We start from the raw sequence: 26,081 nt of genomic DNA on the forward strand, positions 1-26,081 counted from the left end.
TAGGTGTCTCAATCAAACAGAGATCTTTTTGATGATGAATGCTGACAAAGTAATTCTCACACCACGGATTTTGTGTATTTTGAAATGTTCTCTACTGCCAAGAAAGTGTTCGGATTTTTAGAGCCAGGAATACATGAAAACTTCCATTATTCCCCATGCTGTATAGAAATTTCTTCTAACAAATAAATAAATCTGATGACTTCATCATCATGCTGCTCTCATTGAGCTTGATAGGAAAACCACCCATGACCTTGGTTTTTCCCCCTTGAATTTGTTGGATTGCCGGTGCTCTTAGGTTTCTCTGATTTGGCCATAACAGTGAAAAACAGAAGATACTAAATTAATCAGCTGCCCAGAGCTCAGGATTGACTATGTTGGGGGCTGAGGCCAGTGTATTGATAGAAATGTCACTGCCACAGGTAGGAGTAACCAAACCAGCTTTATGCTGTTTTCACAGATCTAGTCATTAACATCAGCAATTGTGTAAACCTGCTTCTTGTGTGAAAGTGAAAAATCCTTCCCCAATATCTAGAATGTATGTAATGAAATATCCCATAATCTGGCTGAGAAAGAGACTTATCTGACTCCATGAATCTGTAGAGGTCACCTGGCAGAAGAGGGGTCTGTGCTTTCAGTGCCTCTGATCCAGAAACACATGCCGAGTTTCATGTAAACTCAGCTGGCTCAGAGCTATGAACTGATACCAATACCAAATATTTTTTCCCCTCTATCAGCTGCCGAGAAAGTAAAATTGCTTCTAATCAAAAGGACGGCCCTGCCTTTGCAATTGTTTGCTCAACTATTTTTCTGACTGGTCTGCTTGATGGGCAAATGTGCAAGGAGATGGAAAACTTAATCTTTCAACATGAAAGAATACCAATGCACTGTGAAGAACTGTTTCTAGCTCGCTTCTCTGGTATGGATTCACGTTGCTGCTTATTTCCTAAAACTGGCTACCAGGTTAGCTTCTAATGTGTTTGATGATGCATGTCACGGTATCTGGGAACGCCCAGCAACATGCCAGGGGCATTATAGGATTTACTAAAGCAAAGACTATTCTGCAACTAAATTAAATCATATATTAACAACACATCAAAGTTTTAGAAACTTTGTATTGCTCTGTTTTCGTTACCTGTATGCCTTGTTCAAAGTGCGCACACTATTTCTTTCCAAAGCAACTGAGCTAGTAAAATACACATTATTCAGTGTGCATCTTTTGGGACTATGTAATCAGCAATTAAAGAGAGAGAACCAAAGCATATTATACTTCATTTTGCTGACATCTTGCATAAAGCAACGTCAAAATATGGGGATATTTGGTAACCTTTTCTTGTGGGTATTTGGCACCTGGTTTTATGAATTAGTATACTTAGCAAGTCGTTTTTTCTCATATCTACTAAAAATAACAACATGAACTCTAAGAGGTTGGCAACGTATTACTTCCCAAGGGAGAATTTTGCTCTTCTCTCTCATTTATCTAGGCATGTGTAGAGGCTTTTGACCCATTTAGCATAGATAAATGACCCATGATGTGAAATTTCCCAACAGTTTAATAATGCATTTAACTCAAAGTGACACTTGCTTGCAGCTGCCTTAAAGCAGTTTCCAGGCTATATATGTCTCTTTGAAATGATGTATGACAAGTAGGAAAGCTTCCTTGATAGAACCCCAGATCCCATGGGTGAGTAACAAGAAAATCCTTTTTAGATTGCCAGCAGCAAATTTATACTTCGCAAGTCTTTATTTAATTTTATCTGTTTTTCAATATCATTTACGGTTATGACCATTAGTCTAAAGCTCACAGTAACTTCTATACAAATTATTTTTTCTTCACAGTAATGAATGGTAAAGGCTTTTATTGATTCCCCCCCCCTTTTTTTTTTCCACAAAATACCAGAAATAAACCCCTTGTCTTACCACTGAAAATGTTTTTGTAATCCTTGTACTAACTTAGCTGTATCAAAATTCTATTACTTCTGAAACCCAGGTAGTGAAACAGAGAACTGCATTCTGTGTATGTTTAAGATCAGGAAACTTTCTTAAGAAAACTCCCTTACGTATCTGAAGACACAAGTCTGAATGATAGCTCTTAATTTTTGTGTGCATAGTTTTAAAGCAGTTGTTGATGAGTGTATGGAAAGATTTTTATTAAAGCTGCTTCTGGTATAGTGAGCAATTTCCCATGATACATGTCATATTATTAGCGAGAAAGATTTAAGAAAGCAAGAAATAAACATTTGACTTGAGGAGACAAACACTTCTAAGTAGACAATCAAATTTATTATTTAATAACATTTATTTCTAGTATTAAAATAGAAGTCAAATAACCAACGTTGGATCCTGTAGTGTCCTGAATGATTTAGCACAAATAAATGGTATAGGGTCCCCAAAGTCTACAAACAGAAAACCCAGTTTCAAATAATAATTAAAAAAACCAAAACAAAACAAAACCAGAAAAATAAACCAGAAAAAGAGTCCTGTCCACAAGGAAAAGTTAATGTGGGCAGAGGGAGAAGAGGAAAAAAAAACCCCGAGACAGCCACAAGCCAGATGATTAGAACAGAAACAGGGAGTTCACAGGATGTTTGTTACCTAGGTCTCTAATCATTTTTCATCTCTGTTGCTTCCTTTTGCCTCCAACTTCCTTCTGTCTTATGTGTGTTTCTCGGCCACAGTGACATTCCCCTTGCTTAGTTTCCCTTGCAGGATCCCGGACTCATCAAGGTCCAGGCTGTTTAGTGATACTTTTTGTTGGGTGTTCGTACAGCATGCAGGAGAATTCGACCCTGACCCACAATTTGTAATACAGATATGAAATAATTGGATTTGGGTAGTTTACTCCAGCTGCCCTAACTGAGCCTGGAAAATGATAGCAGAACAATATCCCGGAGAAGAGCTAGCTCCTGTGTGCAGCACAAAGGCTATTCTGCTGCTTGCTGCTCTCCTATTCATAGCAGTTTAAGCCTGTCTCCTCTGCTCCATTTCAGTGTAAAGTCAAAGAAGCTAGCTTAAATCACAGAGTGCTTTTGATCTAGATCTAAACGTGGCTCATATTTGAGCTTTGCTGGCTACCATGCTGAGAGGCACGTGAAGCAGCCTACCTGAAGTTTATTCAGAGAGGATGGTGTGAGCATGGCTATGTTAGGCCTCTCACAATACCGGCAAAATAATTGGGTACAAACTGCCTGAGCTAACTTTACCTATCTAACCGAAGTTAGACATCTGTGCTCTTCAGTCCGGGGAAAGGGAATGGCATTCCAGAGAGGAATTCACTCACCCTAACGTTGCCCATCTGTGTTTGAATGAGAAGAACCAGATTTTGGACGGTCCTCTCTTTTATTCCTGACTACAAAAGAATCCTTCTGTTAGAGCTGTAACTGTTAGCCAACGTGACCAACACGACCTAGCAAAACCGGGAATTCCTCCCTAAAACAAATGAACTCTAAAGGGCAAAGAAACCCCATCCCACTGATGATGCAGCTTATTTTATTCAGGGAACAAGATAGCGTTTAGAAGTCTTATTGCCAAAAAACCCTTCATTTGTTGACACGAAATACGTGTTGACTGGAACAGACTTGCAGAGACTAATTCTTTCCAGCCTAGACAAGGTCAACGTCACCATTAAAAGCACTAGTTGCCAGCTCCCTGTGCTTGACTGGCCAGTGGAAGTTGACTGCATCGTGCCTCACCTTTGATACAGAGCGATTCTTCCTAGTTGGGGATGAGAACAGCTTTTACAGTGTAAGCTTGGATAAGCCTGCTAAAAGGGTGAAGCTGCCGACTACCCTGTAAAAGATAAGCACAAGAAACAGCAGAAGTGAGGCAGGGAGCCTATATCAAAGTTAATGAAGAAGGCACAAGGTCTAAGGAAAGGAGGAAATTCTTCTAGGAGTTTGGGTTAGTATGAACTTGGAAAGATCAATTTGCTGCTGAACCATTTGAACTGAGCGACAGAGTTCATTTTGAGAAAGACATACAAACCAAAGCTTGCACAGCTAGTGCCTCAGATCAGAGTGACCTGATGAGCTGTACTCTGCGAGAGTGTAGCTCTGAAGCTGCAATACACTTAGAGCTTCAGTGGCAGGAAGCAATCTCATTTTGTAACATGTCTGCTTTTGGGAATGCTTGTTTAGAAATTTCCTTCACAGATGAATTAATTAGAAATAGCTTATTTACTAGGAAAGGAGACAGATGCCAATTCATCTTCTTTTTTGAAATATAAAGAAAATAAATGATATATACACTTTAGCTTCCTCTTCGTAACTCCAGATACTGGATTTATAAATACGAATGCATTTGAAAGACATTATTACAACATTTCTCACTAATAATATCTGGCTTTAAATATTTGTGCCTACGCACTTCCCCAAAATAAATAAAATCAACCCTCCCAAAGAATATTTTTTGCAAGCTGCTTCTCTAAAGTGCAAGTTTATTTGATTTAAGCTTCTTCACCAGTCATTGTTAATGACTAATTATTCAGTATTTCAAACTGAAACAGATAGCTTCAATTAGTATGATTAATGCTGATATACAACCTCATTTGCATAATTACAAAATATAATAAAATAAATTCCAAATACGAATCTTTGTTATTTGTGTTACCAAAGGCCTGAAAAAAGACATTATGTTTCCAAATCATCACAAGACACGGTTATAATACTCTGTGACTAAAATTGAAAGGTAGAATTATTTTTCATCACCATGCATTAGAAGGCTTTGGCAAAATAAAAATTCTATCTCTGAGACAGATAGAATTAATCTACTAAAAGTATATATCTGCTGAAACAGATATTCTTTCCCTACTTTTAAATATTTGGAGCTGGTTTGAAAATTAACTAAGATTCTTCATGGAAACAGCATTTGGCCTTTTAGAATGTATGGAGTATTTTTTACTTCTTAAAAGCTTTAACGAGCCTTGTTTCTTTTGCAAGTTTTTGAGTCCTTTTTACTGCTCTGAGGAGAAGGCTCACTTTCCATTCTGCATGTCACTTATTTCAATGCTCTAATGAAGGCACAGTAGGCTCAAGAATGCAGTCCTTGGTACGGTTTACATTTAATAGTCAGTTTCCTTTTTCTGAATTTATTGTTTTGATTTCAGCTAAACTGATGTGACATCAGAGTGATTACTACTGGAAGTAGCTTCCTGCATCTTGAATTGTAGGAGCTGCATTGAAAACAGGTGGTAATACTCGTACCTCCAAATAAATGAGAGGTAACAGTTAGGTTTCATCAAGACTGTCAGGAGAAAAAGGTTGAGGAAATACTGTCTGGAGGATCAGAGCATCAAGGAAATTCCATGTTCCTGAGGCTGCTTATTTGGTTTTTACTCAGGCAGTTCCTGAAATCAATACAGTCATTTAGCCAGTAATTAGCCAATAATTTTTCTAAGGAAGTAGGAGAAGGAACCTCAAATGGGAGGGGGAACATAAGTGAGCAAATGAAGTAATGGCCATAGCAAGAGAGAGCAAAAGCAAGCACAGTTCTGAGAAGGCTTGAAAACGTGTAGCTAGATAATAAATGTAAGCAGAATGCAGCTGATTTGTTCCTACCTTGGAAAATGACTAATGTCCTTTTACTCTTGTGTGGTGGGTTGACCCTGGCTGGACACCAGGTGCCCACAAAGCCGCTCTATCACGTCCCTCCTCAGCTGGACAGGGGAGAGAAAATGTAATGACAGGCTTGTGGGTCGAGATAAGGACAGGAAGAGATCACTTGCCAATTACCATGACGGGCAAAACAGACTTGACTTGGGGAAATTAGTTTCATTCATTACCAATCAAATCAGAGTAGGATAATGAGAAATAAATCCAAATCTTAAAACATCTTCCCCCCACCCCTCCCTTCTTCCCAGGCTTAACTTTACTCCTAATTTCTCTACCTCCTCCCCGCCAGCGGCACAGGGGGACGGGGAATGGGGGTTGGGGTCAGTTCATCACATGTTGTCTCTGCCGCTCCTTCCTCCTCAGGGGGAGGACTCCTCACTCTTCCCCTGCTCCAGTGTGGGGTCCCTCCCACGGGAGGCAGTCCTCCACGAACTTCTCCAATGTGGGTCCTCCCCACAGGCTGCAATTCTTCACAAACTGCTCCGGTGTGGGTCTCTTCCCTGGGCTGTAGTCCTTCAGGCACAGACTGCTCCAGCGTGGGTCCCCTGCGGGGTCACAAGTCTTGCCAGCAAACCTGCTCCAGCGTGGGCTCCCCTCTCTCTCCATGGGGCCACAAGTCTGCCAGGAGCCTGCTCCAGCGCAGGCTTCGCGTGGGGTCACAGCCTCCTTCGGGCACCCACCTGCTCTGGCGTGGGGTCCTCCCCAGGCTGCAGGTGGAGATCTGCTCCACCGTGGACCTCCCTGGGCTGCAGGGGGACAGCCTGCCTCACCAGGGTCTTCCCCACGGGCTGCAGGGGATTCTCTGCTCCGGCGCCTGGAGCACCTCCTCCCCTCCTTCTTCACTGACCTGAGGGTCTGCAGGGTTGTTTCTCTCCCATCTTCTCACTCCTCTCTCTGGCTGCAATTTCTGCTGCACAGCAACTTTTTTTTCCTTTCTTAAATACGTTATCCCAGAGGCGCTACCATCATCACCGGTGGGCTCAGCCTTGGCCAGCAGCGGGTCCGTCTTAGAGCCGGTTGGCATTGGCTCTGTTGGACATAAGGGAAGCTTCTGGCAGCTTCTCACAAAAGCCACCCCTGTAGCCCCCCAGCTACCAAAACCTTGCCACACAAACCCAATACACTTTGCTCTGGTGTAAATCAGATAATAGGGTATCTGCTGTATCTCTTTCTGTAGATGAAGTGACATCTCCAGGCTGTCAATTTGCACTTCCAGTAGCATTTAAAGATATAGCATTATTTTGATTTGCCAACATCTGTAGCTCCATAGAGCCACTCTTCTGCAATAAGGAATGTTTGATTCTTCCAAGCTATTATGTCTGAATTAATTAGCTTAAATGTTTCGGTAGTTAACATATTGAAGAATTCACAGAGGCAAATTATGTCAGTCCCTGCATGTACATATGTGACCTTGCATAGGGAGAGAGGGACTCTGCCTTTGTATTACACTGTTTGGCAGGGCTTATACACAGTCCTAATCATTGCACCTAGAGAGTAAGGGATTATTCAAGGCTAGTTTAAACTGAAGCACATGACAAACAAAGTAGGATCATACACAGTCTGGTGGATATGGTTCCATATGCTATTTAGAAAAGAAGATATGGAAGGATATATAAGATACAGCTAACAATTGCAGTGGGAGGGGAGAGAGTGAAAGTAAGTTGAAATGTGTTTAAATCTGCCTTGCAGTTGGAATACTTTCTCTTCCAAAAAGTGAAATTATGCCCACAAGTGCTCAGGACAGTGGATTCATATCCTGGCAGAGTGCGTGCTTCCTGATACCTGTCTTTCATGAAGATAAATTATTAAGCAGGGACTCGGTATGAATCCTCAATCTCCAGCAATTTTTCCCCCTTTGAAGTAGATACAACCAGCACCCAATATTCTAATGAGTCTTATTTGTAACATCTGATTAGCACTTTTATGGGTGGCTGATTGTGACAGGGTAGGTGCAAGCACTGTGAAGCGATTTGTATCAAGGCTTTCATTAAAAAGGTGAAACTTGCACAGACTTTTTGGTGGTGAGACAGATGAACGCATATGAGATGGGGTCCTACAAATGCCATATTGGCTCAGAGCAGGTTAACAAGGGCCAATTAACCCTGTCTTACTACAGGCATCAAGTCTAGTGAGAGTTTAGCTCAGCTGCCTGCTGAAAAGGAGGACAAAGAAAAAAATCTCCACGGTAGCTGGGGACTGGAAACAGCTGGATGGTTATGTGAGCCTCCCATCAGATGGCTGAGCTCAGGGGAGATAGGCTAAATAACTATTAAGTAGAAAATAGGCCTTGGGACTAGTCCTTCAAAACTATTTGCTGGATGACTGTATTTTTTATTCTTTTGTTTGTTTGTTTGATTCTTATTTTTGAACTCTGTTTGCTCAGAGGAAGTGGAACGAGAGAGTGTCTGAGGAGGAAGGCTAGGATACCCTTGTGCTGGACGGTGAGATCTGTGGTCACTGGAGCCTCTGAGGGAGGGGACTGGAGTGGGCTCCACTGGGAAGAAACACAAAAGCAGATTGTGTCACATAGCTCCTTTCATGTCAATCTTCCCATAAACATCTGGAGTAGAATAACATTCACGGTACTATTGATTTTCAAATTACAATGCCTTTTTAAGAAAAAGTAATGTTTAAGAAAAACCGAACCTCCCCAAAATGGGAATCAGAAAATTATGTTCTTTGAATGGCTTAAAAGCTGACTAAGCTGAGCTTTGAAATTTCAGTTTTCAGCTCTTAAATATATCTATAACTGTTCAGTATAGGGGATGTAAGAGATCTTGAACTGATTTAAAAAGTAACAGCAACAAAAAGCTCCAAAGTAAAAGAACAGTATCTTTCTCTATATGGAGATATTTCATCCAAGTCTGTTGACATAAAGCTTGCAGACTGTTCACCAGTGATTATGAGATTAAAAACCATTACTAAACACAGGCTGAAAAATAGTAGCTACCTATATACCTCATCTTTGGTGGAAAAATGAGTGTGATTGTGATGAATGTGTATGGGTTTCTAAAACAAAATAACTTGTATATAATGATAATGCTAGGATGAAGCTAAGGATGAGCCACATGCCCTTTTTTTCTCTCTACTGAATGCTGCTAATAAGTTGAATTCAGTGCTGACAGAAGGAGGGATGGGAATAGATTATAATGTGAAAAAATGTGAATGAAAACAGGGAAAACAATTTTAAAAGCATTTTGGATCCATATTGGTTTATTGTCAGATCTGACCAGTCCTTCAGGTCACCTACAAAAGGCAGTATGTGCTGTGAGAGCTACAGCACAGCCCTTTCTGTGTTCTGGTAATGGAGTCCTAAGGACTTTGCTAGCGGACTCAGCAATTCTGTAATTGAGCTGTGGGTCACACTGCATTGCTCACTGGATTGATACACCAGCTTCTGACCTGCATTTACTGGCAATGGTCACATCCTGAATCCTAGTTCAGTGGCTACCTCTCTATGGAGAGAAAGTGTGGAGATTACTTGCATCAAGGCCATGAGGCAGGAGGTAAGCGTTATTTCACCTTTCATTTAGTACTTGTTGTGTTGTGGGATTCCATTAAGTTTCCACTGATTGTCTTCCATGAAAAGTAAGCGCTTCTGTTGAAGCTAAGAGCCTGTCTATGTAAAATCCTCTTTTGTATTGTATACTTGATAAGTATTATATTTTCTTGAAAAAAAAACCCAGAAGATATAAAAAAGTCACTTAGTTTCTCTTGTGCTTGTAAAGCTTAATCATATGAATGCCAGTGACCTGATATTTAAACTACAATATTTTAAAGAAAACCGTACAGCATAAGCAATTTGAAGGAGAGAAACTCAGTTCATTATAGTTGAGATGATATTCTAAATCTTCCAAGTTCAAAGTGATCTGCAGACCTCACTGCACTATTTACTGTCATCCCAAAACTGTGAATGCAAGCACAGGTAGCTGTTCCAGTGAAATCTATAATATAAATGCCAGAATATCACCTTTTAGAGGCAGAATGTCAAACGCCATTAAAGCAGGCCAGTTTCTAGTCTTTTTTTTTTTTTTTTTTTTTTTAAAGTATGTTTATTTAGCACAGGTATTTTGAGCCTGAGCAGGTCCAAAAGGTATGGAGAGCTCCTAACTGGGCATTTGCCTACAAAAGAGATTAACTAAACTAAATGTAGATTGAGCCTTTGAGATTAAATTGCAAATACGGAGATCAAATCTCCACAGGCAATTTAAAATCTACCAATTATTTAAAGGGTTTAATTAGGTGCAGATCTTTCTGTAGGCTGATTTAGAAGGACATAACCTAACATTTGTAGCCAATAAAATGTAAGAAATAAAAGACTACTTTTTTCATTTATTTCTACCATAAAATGTATGCTGTAAACTATGAGGAACATCTGAAGATATTTCACAAGTAGCACCATCTGTCTTCTTGGCAGACTATGCAGGCAGTGTGGGTGGCTTAGTTACTTGCTTATGAATCTATAGCATCACTTGCTTAGTCTGCTGGATGGGGCTGCCCCTTCCTTGTTTGGCATGATTTCAACATCTCAGTTTTGGTTCCATAAAACAATTCTCTTTTTTTATGTGGCTGCTCTGTGCACCTGTATAAACTAGCTGGCAATTTGCTTAGAGTATGCTTACCTATAAAAGTAAGTCTCTTGGGCCTCATAAAGAGAATACTTCTTGCATGTGTATATTTTTCTATGTAAATCTCTGCAAGCTTTGAAAGTTTATTCACTTATGCCACTTTCTAAGTATATCAGGATTATAACAGGCACCAGTACCGTTAAGTGTTTCTTTTCCTTTCGTCCTGTGGAGAAAGTTCTCCCTGAAAATGTCCGCACGTTTGATATTAAGCTCTAATCCAGAACACTTTTTTCATTATTAAGTTACCAAATATTTAATCAGTCCAAAAATTCAAGACAGGCTCAACACCACTGACTGCAGTAATGTATGTATATAGCAGAAAGATTTGTGCCTGAGACATCCATCATTCAGTAAGCGTTTGAGGAAAAGAATTAAAGCAAAGAAATACTGTATGTCTTAGCAAGAAATGAATGCTGTAAGAGATGTATTCTTACTAAATAAGTTCAGTTATTAGTCAAACTACGGAATTCTCAGTGTATCTTCTTGCTCTTGCATGTTGTTTCTGTATAGTATTGTGGTCGCTTGGTAACAAAGTTTTAAGGTTTTTATCTTGGCTTTAAAAAACAGCCCAAAACAGGTGAGACAGCATTATCTGTATATTGATCTGCATATTGAGAAGAGTATAAAAGATCTGATGGCACCATTTTACAGACAAAGTACAAATAAGTATTTTCAGGCTGGCTGCCTTTTTCTACTGAATATCAGAAAACAGTAAACAAGGTAGAGCAGAATTACAATGTTTCATAAAAAGAGCTCCATTTCAGCTGCCTTCCATGTTAGGTGGTAGCACACGCTATACTCTCAAGAGTACAGAAAACCTAGCAGTTCCTCCACTGCAAGGATTAGAGATACCGGGTTAAAGAAAATACATGAATTTACTATTTCTTGAAAGGACACCAATTGCAGTTAGTAACAAGTAAACTGACAGGGGGGTGTAATCTTCAATGTTACACAGATATGTGCCAGTAGGAGCTAGTTACTACCCCAAAGTCTCATACTACCTAACAATAGAGAACTTCTCCATATATTAGGAAATCTCTATTTTATTTCTTGCTCATAATGTGAGGTCACTTTCCTGCCTCTTTTTAAAGGAGGGGCAGCTTTTTGATAACTAGGTGACATTTTTCATGTGACCTAGTGAACTTGTGTACCATGTACATGTGCAAGAGTCTCAGATGCTATTGTGGTAAGGCCAGTTAATGTTACTTAATTTCTATGTCCTAATGTTTAGGGCATTTGTTTTTCTCTACACACACATTATTAGTCTCTCACCTTGTGTCTTCTAATATGAAAGAAAAGACTTCTGTTGGCTGCAGTGAGTTTTAAAATGTATTTAGAGTACCTTTGTGTGCACTTTTGCATATTGGAGTACAATCTCTGTCATGACTGATGAGATTCCAAAGTTGAAAGTTTGTGTGTATTACTTCTAGTTTCAGGACAAAACACTTCTGAAGCTTCAGCGCTTACCTGCAGAACAAAAGAGGGAAAACAGCTATTTGTTTCTATATGTGTCAATATATTCAGCTAGATAGAAATAGTGCTAAAAGTTACATGCTACTGTAGCAGAAACTTGCTTTATGGCACATGCTGTCTTTCTCTATGTTAAACTAACAAAGCAGACCAAAGAAGTTTTATTCCTTGCCCACTTATTGTTGCTGAGGTTTTTTGTATTTTTTTTTTTTTAAATAGAAAAGAAGTTGAGTTTTGCAACAACAGCTGGTTGCCTTTACAAATAAATTACTCCTAAGGTAAGAACAGAATTTATTCTTTTCTCAGGAGTGCTTTTCAGTCCTAGTAAATACTCATCAAGAATCTTCTCAATGACAAGAATGTTGTAATGATATCTCTCTGTCAAATAGAACCAGATTCAAGTTCCCAGCTGCACCCTAAGGGAAGGCAGATTGAATAAAATCCTCCTCAGATGCCTGGATTACCCACATTGATAATAAGATGATCACCTCAGTAGATAAATTATACTATTCTCCTAGTCATCCAAGCGCTATCATGTTATTGTCACTTCACCGAGATATGTAACTCTATCGGGATATAAATGACAATTCAGATGGCAATGACATGTCCTCTACTATCAGCTACTCCAGATATTATTCCTTTATTCAGTCAAGCAGAGTTTCTCCTCCACTGGCTAATGCCTGCCCAATCTTGGATTCAGCAGTAGTGTAACATTCAGACTCTGCTTTCCAGATACTTCCCCCTGTGAAGGAATTGGCAGAGAATGGGCATAGAATTGGCTCCACACCACTGCTTACTAATGATCAGAATAGCTGGCCAGGCATGAAGAGGAATGTCAGCTGCAATCATTTATTTCCTTCCCTGGAGCGGGAGAGGAGCAGTGCAGGCCTGGAGGAGTGTGGCTTGGAGATGCAATGTCTCCCTAGGCTTCTTGAGGAACAGGGCAGCTTCCTGAGCACCCCTTGCTTGGGGCTGTGCCTGAAGGCACAGTCTAGCATTATCTGAATTGCAGACACTTTGAGTTGCTACTTTATATGCAACATTGACATTCCTTTCATTGCACATACAGCGTTCATCAGGCATTTGAATCTGGGTAATGAGAAGAATGCATAATCCAATTGCAGCTCTTCATTTTATTTCCTCTCATGGCTGACACATTGTTCCAGTTATTCCCAAAGATTATCTGATTAGCACCACAGCTCTGCTTTTCAGGGGAGGAACCTAGCAGGAACAGGCAGTTGAAAGAATACCACCTTTTTTTTTTTTTAATGCTGCCTTTAACAGAAGTGACTAAATATTTGTCATTTCAGAATGGCTGGAAACTGGTATGCCACTTACCTCACTAACCATTTCACTTGAAATTAAAATGATAATTAAAAATGGAGGGGGTATGTCCTAAACCAAGTTCCTGCTACTCTAAGGATTAGTTTTAATTTACTGGAAACTTACCCTGACACCAGCATCTGCTGGTTTTTTTAAGTTTGTCCTGACAGAGTTAAAACACCAGCTTTCATTTCAACTTAACTTTATGCTTTCGGTGTAATTAAAAAAGGTGAATTATTCCATCTTGATGTTGCACAGTCTTACTACCCCTCACTGAGGATATGTATATAGTAAGGGGCCTTTTGGTGTAAAGTATCAAAAAATGGCCAAGTGCTACATTCACACCAAGGCAGGTATTTATTGGCTACTGTAAATGGCTTGTAAAACATATGGAATGAATCGGGAGTCATTTAGGGGAAGCTCACATCCCTCCTACTTAAGACTTTGTGAAAACATAAGCGGTACTTTCTCAATTCCTTCAATCACAGCACATACTAAGATACACCTTTGATGAAAAGATACATCATTAACCACATAGGCCATGTCAAGCTCAGTCAAACAAAACACTTCCTGCAACTGTAGAAGAGTGAGTTCAAATTAAAAAATAAATCAAAAGAATATTTATTAGAACACATTCTAGTAGATACTCATTCTTCCTGCTGCTGTTTTGCCAATTGGTTAACAATAATACAAAACCTGACCCAATCTGGATTTCCCACCCTCCAGCCTACTTTTTTTTCTTTCTTGACTGTCCATTGAATAGTCACTGTCTCTTTTTCTAGTGCCTCTAAATTCTCTAGCTAGTGAAAAATATATTCTGTGAACTGTACTTCTTGAGAGTCCCAATTCTTTCTGAACACAGTGGAAAGCGTTGGGAGAGGGAATTTATCTTGAATACTTTAAACTCCCAGGCCTCCCCAAGGAATCCTTGAATTAGTGCTGGTTTGGGAAAAGACAGGGCTGATGCGAAGAAGCTGGATCTGACTGGTTTGGTTTTAATTATCTTTTTTTAATTAGCTTTTACGTTATATTTGCTTTCTTGTGTGCGGAACCAAGGCCATTATAACTCATAGTTATTACAAATACCCATTATCAATATGGTGTCTTCTGCGTGTACTCTGTTTTCTTTAAGAGAGCTGTTTAAATTTATCATGCTTGTTCAGTGGTCTTGCTTATCCCTGAGCCTCTGTTGTCATACGTTTCCTCAGCAAACCCTTATCCACAGTGAGATGACTTCTGGGCACTGAACAAAGTCACTTGTCTTCCAACTTTGGGGAAAAGTGATAGTTCTTAAACTTGTCAACAGACATAAAATGAAAGATGAATAGGAAGGGAGTTTTTAAGTGTTTGAAAATTGGAGAACACTAAGAAATAGCAGTCCACAGCTCTTCCACCTCAAAGTGGTGAAGCACTTTATTTAAAATGAAGTATGGAACCCTGGACTAAAGACTGAAGTGTCTGTAGACCACCTCATTCCTTCAGTAGTTCCCTAAATCTTCCTATGAGGACTTCACTGTCCCGCACAGATTAAAAAGATGCTGTTAGCTCTCAGAGTATAGGAAAAACTGCCTAATCCATTACAACAGGAAAGTTAATGACCTTTGACAACATATGTTTATGGCTGAAATGAAGCATTCACTGCTTAGAAGTGTTTGACACTTCAGTTTTACACTGCTACTAACACTTATTTGAATGCATGTCCAGACAGTGAGACATTTATTAAATTTTCAAAAATTCATCAGATTCAGCAGAAACTTCAAATGCACTTAAAATGCGGTGAGTTTAGGATGTTTTTGACAGAACCAAATGACATCTTTAGAAGCCATGAATTAAAAACCCTGGGGAAGATGAATGAGCTCATATAGCATAGAAGTCAGCTGTTCTCTCAAGACCAACTGGAGCAGATTGATACTGTTTTCCAAAAACTTATTAACTAGGTATCTAGTTAGAGCAGATCAATTAGCTGAGCTAAGGGGTTTTTTTCTGCTGATCTTCGTGCAATCAGAGCTTAAACCCAGAATTTGCAAGACCTAGACCTTTTTTTGGTACAAGGATCTAAGAGCTACTGAGATGGATGATGGCTGCTCTGGTTCTCACATCTTCAGCTGAGGCTTAGCCTTAACTAGAAATTTAGTGGGGATTTCTGTACTTCTAAAGAAATGCTCTAAAAGTTATGATACACAGTCAAATACTCATTTTCTGTGTCCTTAAGGTGCTGCTGCATTTTGAAGTATTTCCTGTTCAGATACATATTTTTGACAGGATGTCACTACCCTGAATAGCCCGAGTTGGTACCTAGGGCACTCTCTTAAGAGCAAGAGCTTTGAACAACCTCTCTCAGGTAAGCAGTATGTTTATCTTGCAGCTTTTGCAATTAAGGAAGTGTGTGGGAAGGTTCCTCCTGCTATTAGCTCTCTGGGGAGGGAGGAGGTATATAGGGAAGGAAAGAGATACAGGTACCTTTATTCAGGAGCAGTTTCTGGGCTCTGGATCCTAGATAGATTAAGGCAACTCCCTAAAGCCTTTAATAAACTCCCTATTCTCAGGGTTATCCTGTAGGTTTCTCAAGGTATCTGAAGTTTGTTCTGGCTGTCTTGGATAGTACACTAAATTTGCTGTCATCCTGTGTCCTATGTGAGGATATGCCTGCGAACTGAGGCAATTAAATTTTCACTCCAGTCCAGGGATTGGTAACTAAAATGTGGATACTGCAAGGCCTGACTTTAAGGACCTTCAGTCCTCATTCAGATCTCAGTATATGTGGGCACTAATTCAGGACACCTGATGTTGTAAAAATCAGTTGGTGATTTCTAGTGTGGTGGTTTTCAATGTAATATTCTTTTTTTTTGTTTTTTAAGGTTCGTGCTTACGGGTTAGGAAGAAGGGTTGGAAAGAGAATTGTGAAGGTGACTATTAAGCTCAGAAGGTAGCTTTTCCTATGATGAAACCATCCTCCAGTAGCTTTTATTCATGAGATGTTTAAAACACATATTAAAAAACGAAAGGTGGAATAGAATATTAACCAAAAAAAATCAGACAGTGGAATTGTATGCAGCTAGGATGGAAAACAAGATAAATGAGATGGAAATAGTTCAACAAAGGGGAAAAAGTATTGGTATTCTTAAAATCTCCTAAAATCGTTGACTGAGGTATACTGGAAATGCTACCATTGCTGATTTGATTTCTGCTCTAACAGAAGACTATTAGTATATGGGTCTACCACAAAGTGAGTGAGTAATACTTGACTTAGGATTAAGTAATACATCAGGTCTGATTGATTACAAATGTGAAAGGAAAACTGAGAACCAGTAAATATATTTTTATTAGGTCAAATGTGAAGACAGGAATGAAAATTAAAGGTAGAAATCTAAGAACATCAATCTTGAGAGAGTCAGACCCTACCATATATGAGTCTAGTCAAACTGGGATGAAATAGTGCAGGCAGCTAACTCAAAAGGAAATGAAAGGTGCTTGGGGTGAAATATCCCAAGCCGACAAGCCAAGACAAGGCCTGAACCAACACTGCTTGTTTGGAATGTGGACGTTTAGATGATAAACAGAACCTGCTTTCCCTTGGGTCCGTCTTTGAGACAAACACATTATTGCTCTTCATAAGCATCCAAAGACTGTGATGCTTATTGAACCCAATTAAACCTTTCTCTGGTTCAGCAACCACTAGATAGTGGGATTTACATTCCCTTGTCAAAACACCAAGGTATTGGCAAAACACAGCAGCAGAACTTTCGCTGAGCAGCTTCAGGGAAGGAGTGGAAAGTGAATGACACAGATGATTAATGAGCCTATTAAAGCTGAAAGTCTGACACTGTAAAGATAAGCTGGCAGTGAAAATGACTCCTACCATATATGTATCAAGGGCATCAGAAAGAATACCCTCCATATAATAGCTACCCACAATCATTAGTGGCAGGACATACATATCTAGCATGTGTTGCCTCGTTGCTATTTAGTCTGCTTCAGTATTTTGAGGTGAAGGGCCTCGAGCAATAGTGTGAAGTCTCAGCCAAGTTGCATGAGGCTTTGTAAGGTCTGATTAGAGAAGACACCCACACATCATTCAGGAGGGACCAGATCAAACAAAGCATGGCAGATGACAAAGAAAAAGAAACAAATAAAGAAATATGATCTGGTAACTATGCAGTGGCAGAGCATAAGAATGATGAGGGAAAGGTCTGATGTAAGGGAGAAAAAGATTAAATCTATGCTGAGCTTGGGAATCATACTGCAATTGCGTTAGAAATTGTGTGTTTGTGTGGTGACTGTGGTGGACTGAGACTTGGACTTCATTTCTCTGCCTCTGACTTCCAGTAGAACTCATTACCTCACTTAGATACTCAAAACATCTTTCTGTACAGGATTTTCCTAACACAAATACGCCCTTGTGCTATACACGTGTATGCATATTGAGTCCAATGTTCCTGGAAAGTGTCAGATGTACTACTGTTGCACCGCACAGATGGCCTGTGCATGCGCACTCCAGTCTGATGCATTCAGAATCCATCAGATTTAGCAGAAACATGCAGACCATCTGTGCAGCATGTATACAAAAATATGATGCTTGCTTTCAGAAGTTTCAGACTTGCTACATAAATGCTGTAGAGTTGTGCTGTACAGAGTCACTGGAAATATGTCTGGGATTTCTGGACTGTTAGCAGCTAGGCCAGGTGCTCTGAAATCTTAGAAAATTGTGTGCACAGTCTTCAAACTCCACCTAGACAAAATTTCTGGATACAAACCCCAGGTATTCTAGAAAAAATCAAGGTTTGTTTTAGCTATGGTCTGTGGCAGTTATTTTGTGCCAGCTTTCCTTAAAATGTTAACTCCATTTAGCCATTTCTAAAGTATACATACTAGTATCATGCCTTCTACCTCTGTTGTGCCTATTTAGACTATCAATTATTTACAAAAGTGGATCTGGAAGTTTCATACTAGAGATGTGTAGAAGCAGTTCAATACAAGCAATAAATACTATATTTTGGTCTTGTACAGGCAGGTGGAACAAAAGGATTCTTAGCCTGCAAATTTGGCACTGCATATTGTCATATGCACACTCTTCTAGTGCAGTATTGCTAGAGTGTGTATTTGCCAGACTTGCTGCTTGAATGCTTGATTGGTTCCTGCTACAGTGTTAACTTTTATTGTCACAGTTTACAAATATATCCATCCTCTTGCAGCCTGTCACTGTCCTTATTTCCTTTCACCCTCAGAAGAGAAAAACATCCTATTTTTTGAGTAGATCCCTATGGTAATCTTCAGTTGGCAGTGCTGTTATGTGCTTCTGCTCCTGGGGACTAAAACACATAAAGCACTAAGTCCTCAAAAAATACCTGATAAGTCTAGCAGATGCAGGCCAAATGGAGAGAAATTATTGTATCATAAACAGGTCCATTAGACTGATGCTAACGAGCATACAATTTTAAGAGGGATAACCTGAAGGTTGAATTTGGCTTCTTTTCTGCAGTAATGCCACGCCACTGTCAACGGGGTGATGATAAATCACCAATAATATCCATGGTCCTTTGACATACCTAGCACAATGAAAAGATAGTATAATTAGGTGCAGATAAGAGCAGAAATGTTCTTCAGTTTCAATATTGCTTTTTTTTTAACCTTGCTTGACAGAGATGCACGATAAAAGACATGTCCAACAAAGCAAACAACTCCAAAATGCTGCATTCTGTTTGGTACTTTTTGTTTTTCTCCCATGCCAATCAATCTTGTGGGCTAAAGCCCACAGGAAATATCCATATGAATGTTTTTTAACTTTACATTTCAGCTACATAATCATAAAAGTTAATACTTGAAAAATTAAAGACACTGGGTAGATGACACTCCTATTTGATTTAGGCCTTCTAAAAAGCTCGTATTTCACACAAATTTTAATTTAAGGACAAAATGAATCTTGCAATCTGAAATGACTGTTGAAATGTATATTGACAGACATCAGCTGATTTCTTTCTTTCTTTTTCCTGATGGAACCATGCTAGTATTTTATAGCTTAATTGACTATATAAGAAGCGAAGAGCAACTACAGTTATCTTTAACTGGTGAGACTAAAGGATGAGAAGAAACATTCTGACTTCACACATAAACATTCTGGTGTTTCATCCCCGTGGTTTCCTTGGGAAGGAAATGTGGAGCTCCAGACCAAAATAAAATCAGAGTGATTCAAGCAGATTGAATTGATTCATTGCCTGGAATAGATGATCAGAAGTCAAGAAAACTCAGCATGCACTTGTCATGCAGTTGAGACAGTGCTTACGAGATTGCTCTGTCCTGGAAGCTGAAAGAAAAATTGATCTGATGATGTGGAATCTGGAGCCAGCAAAGGATAAACTGACAATACAATAACAAGAATTTTTATTAGATGATATAGTAAAATCTCCATCACTTCATGCAGGTTTTCTGTTGGTTTCTGTTCTCTTTATAAAGCTACATCATTACACAATGGAGTGAGTACAGAATTGCCTAAACCACCACTGACCTAAGTTAGCAAGTCAACATAGTGAGGAGCCATACAAGCATTACTTTGGATCTAGAAACAGTATAGGTAATCAGAACAAGTTCCACCCTCTCTGCTAGTTCTGGAAGTGCATGTCTTCCCATCTGCCCTGGATTTATTACATATCAGCTAAAAATAGAAATATAAGTAGACCAGAGCCTTGGACTTTTTTTTTCTTTTGAAGCAGTTTTTAGCCAAAACCGTTCCAGTTTTTAGAAGCCCATAGATTAAAAACTGGTGCTTCCAAAAGCCAAGTCGGTTTTCAGGGGTTTTGTTGCACTGGACTTTTCTGGAGAAAAGGGGGAAAAAAAAAACCCCACACAATTTTTAAATAGTATGATTGTATTTGCAGAATGAAAGACTTATTAGACCAGATCCTCAACTAGTAGAATTTTACATAGCTATACTGTATTAATGGAATTAGATCAGTTTATGCTGTTCAACAGTTAAATCCAGCTAACATACCATTAACTTGGGTATTGCTATAAACAAGGGAGTGCCACCCAGGCCATTTCATGAAATTTTGGTTTCAACTATGGGCTTGGTTCTGTCTTACTAGCTCATTTCAGGTAAAGAAAAGCTGGAAAGAACCAAAGGCCTCTACATAACAAGTTGGAAGAAGTATCCCAAATCGATACCTCGCTTATCTTCCACCACAATGTATGCATTAAGGAAAGCAACGTGTCTTCACCATATCCCACTCATGAGTTTTCTCCAGGGAGTGACACTTGCCTGGTGCTATTCAGCAATACTGAAAGCACAGCACCAGTAAATTGGACATCCTTGCTTAGCAAGAATAAAATTAATAGATACATTATAATGGATTCTTTGTTTATTTCATGCCTTCAGATCAGGACACTGAAAATCTGTGTTGCTGTGATAATAGTTTTCTGAAAGCAATAAAAAAGTATTTTAATTGTTTTAATTTAATATGCGAGACTACAAAATGTTCAACCTCACACTGTGTCCATAAAAAAAGACACTGAATTTATATTAATTGGATCTAATCTAGGATTATTGACTATATAAAGACGTATAAAACAAGTCATCCAGTATACAAATGTTCTAAACCACATGATTAATAAAAATATTTTGACTTTTAAAATACTTTGGTTTCTGTGCAAATGCATAGTCTCAATAATACATATATAAAAGAAATCTTGTTACAGAAAGTAGTAGCTATTTCACAGCAGTACTACAATATAACAATTCAGACTTAATGAAACATTTTAAATATGCTATTACTGATATTGTTCATTTAAATATGCTATTACTGATATTGTTTCATTATACATTTTCTTGTACACTGTTTTCATGCTTAAGTGACCTCTAAATTGGACTATTGCAAATCACTACTAGAGGGTTTGCAAAGAAATACTTGGTGTGGGTTTCTATTGGGACAAAATGTGGCTGAGAAGGTACCCTTGTCTCTATTACACTTTACAAAGCCTTTTGGCAATCAGTGGTATATGCAGAGTTTCTTAAATTAGGGACCCAGCTCCATTTCTGAGTAGCAAACTAAGAATGGTAACAAGGGAGGGAAAGGGGAATGGGTATATTCATTTTATGAAGAAATTCAACTCAGCTTTCTGCTGATGGATAAATGATGAAACACGTTAGGGGGAGAGAGCTGTTTCCACAGCAAATATTGTAGCTATTATTAAAAGTTTAATGAGGACTGTAATATGTATTACTAGCAGATTATATTTATAGTACTGAAGGTATCCCATGATTTGCTATAAACATCATAGTGTAATACTGGCGAGAAAAATTCCATTGTTTTCCACAAAGAAAAATACCACTTGCTAGTTACTGCAATTTAAACATTCAGTCACTGACAACTTGGAGGTAGAATATAATGTTTTATTGTAACTTATTAGCCTCCCTCTTTGGAATTGTAGTGAAACTCTGACTTGAATGCACTCTGGCAAGGCACAGAAATGTCTTGGCATGAGCTCTGAATTTCTGATAAATAGTATGAAACAAAGCATATACAGCCATTAAAACTGTACAGCAGGATAGCTCTTCAACTTTTCGTTCCCAGAGAACAATTGGCCTTTCTGCATTTTCTTAAAGAAAATGATGCCTTAGAAGAAGTTCTAGTTGCTTCCATGCAGCTCCTTTGCCATGGAGCTGGAGATGGAAGGCAAAAGCTAGCTTTGCCTTTCTTAACATCTGACAGAAATTATTTTTCAAGTACAATGAAAAAAAGAAACGGCATGTTTAATAATCATGCAGAGACAGTAGCCTCCTCTCTTTCCTCTTGTCTACTTCCCCCACCACCACTATCAGAGCAGCAAGCCAGCGTACCCTGTATCAGCTGCATCAGTGCCACTGACAGACATATTTAGGTCAGGAGGAACTTTGATGAATTAATGCAAGGAAGAGTCACACCACTTCTGATGATCACAATAGCAAATTTTAATTATCAGGATAGTCTAGTGCCCTGATAAACCTGAATTCAGTAGCCCACAGGAATGTGTGCTGCCCAGAATAAGTAAGCAGTACTTCCTTGATCTGAGTGGAAATATACCATGAATTATCGTTGCTGTCACTGTAAGTTTATGAAGCATTTTACAAAGACATAGCAAGACATATTCCCTTACTCAAAGCTCTTATAATCTGATATGAGATAAAAACAAGACAAGACAAGAAGCAACAGTTCAGGAGAGATCACTGATTATAAATAAAGGGTAGAAATAATTGTCTGAAGAAATGTTTCAGCAAGGAATTCAAAGGAAGAGAGAGAGGGTGCCTGCATACAAGATCAGAAGGATAGTTCCAGGCACATGCAGCTGAAAATCAAGGGAACGTGATTACAGGATTGGAAAGAGCAGACGGACAAGAGGCAGGAGGGAACATGATAGTGCTGAGCTACTAGAGGCAAAATTACACACAGCTCTGCAGTCACTCGTAAGTGTAGCTCTACTGGATGTTAGCAAAATATCCACAACAACAATTCCTAAGAGCAGGAATGAGGACAGTTTAATTTAGAAGAGTTTCCATGATGAGGTAAGTGATAGATGATTCAAACATAGACAAGAGGGCATAAGTGATTTTTTTTTTTTTTAAATATATTTTGCAGAAATAGATATATGAAAGATGTAATTTCATGAACAGCTCTGGTCAGCCCACACATGCAGTTTCCTAGAAATAAAAACTCTGACATAAACATTTTGCCAGTTCTACTCGTTGATCTGGAAAAAAAAATACACTAAAAAGGAAAAAAACCTTTCTCTGCTCTGTCAGATCCATCTATCTATTGGAACAAATGAGAAGAAACCCCTCCAGTGATTAGAAGCTGCAAGTCCACCACCAAGCCAATGATAGTAATCATCATGTCGTGAGGGACCTTTATTCTCTCCTCCAAGGCAACTAAATAAATATGAAGGTGAACAGAAACCAGTATCTGCTGGTGCCAGACTAGCTTCAGAAATTTGACCAAATAATTAACTGATCTTTTACCATAGAAGCTACATAGGATAATATACAGTTAGTATCCTACTGGAAGTCTTACATAAATGGAGCTGCTGCTATTCACCTTGATCAACCAATACAAAGAGAAAGGTCAGGACTGGTTTCTCATATGCCTGGAATGTCACAGGCTTTTTTCATGCAGGCATTTTCTGTCAGATATTTCTAATGGTTTTGTGAGAATTTTTAAAAATTAATTTAAGATCTGCTATGTTGTGTATGAATGTAACCATGTAAGTATAGAGTAGCACTTGTGGCAGGGTTGTATAGATACACACAGAAGAATCTTACTACGAAGTCATATGTGAGCAGAGATGGTTACTGAGTATGTCTTTGGCTTATATAACACTGAACAAATTCCAACTGCAGTAGACAGACTTACTGCTCTTCTCGAAATGGCTGAAGAGAAATCCTCTTTTCTGCTAACATGTAGTCATTCTTCAGTGATTATTTCAATTGTCTGCGTCACTCCCCACCAAAAATTAAAAGGCAAACATGAACTCTGCCTGTGACTAGTAAATTTATTCTGTCAAGAGCTACTATTTACCTGAGGCAAGATTCACATTTCTATTTTTTTCACATTACGTGTAAACATTAAATATTTTTCTTATATACTATCTGGCCATAAATAATTTACAGCATTTGAAATCCTGTTCTCCTGAAGGAGAATGCAAAGTCCTCTCTCCCTGTGGATGTTTTACAAGCTTGAAGATTTGCATTCTTTAATATACTTACTGAATTGTTGTAGGGTCATGTACAATTTCCGAATTCTCATCAGTGCAGAAAGCAAAGTTTATCTCAAAGTGTCAAAATAACATGTTCCTTTATTTTTGATCAGCAGAGTTCCCTTACTTTTGATCATTGCAAAAAATGAACATGGCATACACATAGAAAGGATTCTTGGAACTATTAGCAGCTAAGCTTTTTTGGAGTAACAGATTTCAAAAAATTACCTCCTTATCTTTTGATCAGAAATGAAGAGTTGTTGAAAGGTAACAACTGTTACACTCGCTCCTATTTGGCAAAGGAGTTGTCTTGTTTTGTGGCAAAGCAGCATGTTATAAAACAACTCGTCAAAACTGTTACATTGATTCAGGGGCTGACAGTATTTCTGTTCATTTCTCATCAATGACCTTGTCTGAAGGAAAAACATGGTATATTCCTGATAATGTTTACCCAAGAGGTAAGAAACATTTTCAGCAATTGAATGTAAATTGCATAAAATCTCAGCCTACACAGGCATTTATTCCATACTCTCTGGCATTAACAAAAAGCAGATCCTGAAAGGAGCACATCTTTATTAGTGCTTACAATGCATGAAGAATAATTTTGATAATTTCTTACTGCATTGACTCTATGACAGTAAAAATCTGAAATGAGAGTGGGTGTGTATGTGTATGAATGAGAAATATGGCACAGGAAGGCTTTTACTGAAAGCACAAGTTGGCACAAAGGGTTTGCAAAGGCAGCTGGAAATCATCAGCTAAAAATTACTCCTGTAAGTCACAGGGGAGTAAGTACAGGATGACAAACCTGCAGTTGTGGCACAGAAGCCCTGATATGACTTCCAGTTACATGGGAAATTTTAGCTAGACTGAGATTAGTGCTTAGCTCTCTCAAGTTTCAAACCAGTTCTTTAATTTCTAAGACATCCTTTTTCCCCTCTCAGTTGCCTTCATGAGGAAAAAACAAGACCCCCATTAAGTGTGAAAAATCATGCTTGTGCAGACAGAACAATCAGACATGTTTACACAAAAGTATCTGTCTCAGTCTTTATATGCAATTTAACACAAGTGTACACTTTGAGAAGCTTTTTAGGAGACAGCAAAACCAAATATGCAAGAGAAACCCAAGTTTAGAGGAAGAAATTTATTTACTCAGTCCAGACTCTTGTCTCTCCCATATGTAGACTGAAATGGTTACAATTAACTCTCAAAAATTAAGGAGAAGTGACAAAGAATGACTGCTGAGACAGAGGAATGGAACAGTCTCTTCAAATATTCTTCCTTCAGGGCAGGTTTGTATAAATAACCCAATTTTTATCCTGACTCTTCAGAGTGAGTACAAAGAACAAACAGTATGATATAAATAAGATTCAAAGGATGTGCAGCTATCTCCTGCTTCACTGTTCAAACTGCCCACACTAATTATTGGCTAAGCTGTCATACCAAAACTCAAAACCAAATGGAATTTTTCTCATGGAAATTTGTTGCAAACAGAAAATTCAGTGACAGTCTGGTGAAGGGATATGAACTGCGCAGATGCACTCCAGTGTGACTGGGCTTGGTTTGTGTACTGAGGAAGGGATGACTGTGACCCAGGGCAGATTTCTGGCTAGAGCTACAAAGGAGAGGGAGCACTTCCAACTGAGTTGCCTCTTGAGCTTTATGTATCCATCTGCATCTAGAACTCAGACTGATTGGAGAATATGAAACCATGCTGGTTAAAATAATAGCCTCACCAAATGAAAACATCTATGCTTTCCTAAGAAAGAAGTAGAAGGTTTGTTTCCATCAGAGCATCTCTGAAATACCAAATACTGTTTTACAAAATCAGGCAAGTGGCTGTATCCAAAAAAATGCTAATCCTGGCAAAAAAAGAGAAAAAGCACTATATTAATTGCTTACAGCATGGGTTTGTTCTGTCCCATTATACAGAAAACATACAATAACTTTTCAAGTTATACGCACAGTTACGGAAGATGGACATTGGAGGACAGTATAATAGAGAGGAACTGGCTGATTTATCAAGTACTGTAAAATCTTTAATCCCATCTCCCTATAAAACAGCAGCTAAGTCTCTGGTTTAAAACTTTAAGCTTCTTCAAGTGTTTTCCAACTCTTTATTAATTCATTCTGTTTATTTATTTCATGGTCCAGATATGCCATGAAACACTGCTGACATCTTTCAATGTTACTCACCTTTTCTGAAAACTACTATAGCCCATAAATCTGCCTACAATCCAGTTATATAGTGCTCGTAATCATTGAATTCATCTTGACAATCCCCCAGTTGGGAAAGTACAGTAGCTAAGAATAGTTAAGCAACTTGTCCAAGATC

At 38.7% G+C, this 26,081-nt stretch overlaps 1 long non-coding RNA gene across 1 annotated transcript; it reads right to left on the minus strand.

Annotated features, from left to right (window-relative positions):
* Nucleotides 1–2,381: 2,381 nt before the first annotated feature.
* On the minus strand, nt 2,382–25,799 carry LOC115346254. Its single transcript, XR_003925074.1, has 3 exons — nt 25,712–25,799; nt 3,690–3,786; nt 2,382–2,393 (listed from the first exon to the last, which is right to left on the minus strand). It is a non-coding gene; the product is annotated as an uncharacterized LOC115346254 (long non-coding RNA).
* Between the last annotated feature and the right edge of the window lie 282 nt (nt 25,800–26,081).

This window comes from Aquila chrysaetos, chromosome 9 (genome assembly GCF_900496995.4).
Source record: "Aquila chrysaetos chrysaetos chromosome 9, bAquChr1.4, whole genome shotgun sequence".
Lineage (NCBI taxonomy): Eukaryota > Metazoa > Chordata > Aves > Accipitriformes > Accipitridae > Aquila > Aquila chrysaetos.